This window comes from Aulostomus chinensis, chromosome 18, assembly GCF_037954235.1.
Source record: "Aulostomus chinensis isolate RoL2024-O1b breed Wild chromosome 18, RoL_Achi_v1.0, whole genome shotgun sequence".
Lineage (NCBI taxonomy): Eukaryota > Metazoa > Chordata > Actinopteri > Syngnathiformes > Aulostomidae > Aulostomus > Aulostomus chinensis.
This window is the reverse complement of record NC_141337.1, coordinates 15,736,264-15,737,469: the sequence shown is the minus strand read 5'-3', so window position 1 is coordinate 15,737,469 and position 1,206 is coordinate 15,736,264.

Genomic DNA, 1,206 nt, shown 5'->3' with positions numbered 1-1,206 from the left:
TGTCACATCCGCATGGAGATCCAAACACTGGCCCATCCCCGGCCCGGTTCATATCCTTGCTAAATGATAGGGATCAGCCGTGTGAAATGAAAACACAAGTACCATTAACAATTATGAAACTAGCTATATTTATATGTTGCACAGGGCCCCCAATCACAGCATCAACCATTGGTCAAAGTATGACTTTATTTTACCGCATAAATGTCATTTTATATTAAATCTCTCGGCTTGTCAAATAAATTGTGTCCTAGATGAACGTGCGCTTTACTTCTGTTGCGCTGTACATCCAAAACAAAAGCCATGCAGGGAAATTACAACTTCTCATCAATTAACACTACATCTATAGACGTTCTTAAGTAAATAAGTAATGTGTAATGCATGTTAATTAGTAAAATACCGTATGAATTCAGGGTTTTCCTGTATTGAAATAGCTTTAATTAAATTTTCGTGTTTTATCCTGCTTAAAGGAATGCTTCATAGTAGAGATCAATTTATCCATACTTTATTTCGCCTATATCACTTTTACGTGGACTTTTCTTTTTTTTTCTTTTTTTTACACTTAATGTATATATCTTGTATTTTCACGTCATGTTCTAAAAATGCGTTCTTAAGTAAACATATTTCCCCTCCGGAATATAAACCTAATTCTCCGTATTTCATATTTCCTGGTGACATGTAACGCTGTGTTCAATAAATAATATTAACTTGACAGCTGTAACTTTTTTGCCTACTTATAGATAAAGTAATTGTTTACAAAACCGTTTGCAATTTTGGAATCTATAATGAGCCAATTTATCAATCATAGTGCTGATGCTAAGGTATCGGAACACCTTCAAGTCTCTGTATTCACAACAAGAAAAAACATGATGTATCCCCTTATAAACAGAGCGATAAGTGGCTTTGCAGCGCAAAAGCGCACGTTTCTGTTAACAGTGCTGTTTACCTTTTCTCATTTAAAGTTTTGTTTATCATTCGTTAGAGAGCAATATGCGTTTGTTTGTTTTTTTTAAGAGCAAAAAGGAGCGGGTTACTCATATGTGGGGCTGTTCAATTTTATAGAAGCATATATTATATTATATTATATTATATTATATTATATTATATTATATTATATTATATTATATTATATTATATTATATTATATTATATTATTAATGGCAAAACGCACTCTCTTGCAAGCTTTAGTAAAGTCACTCTTTATTGAGG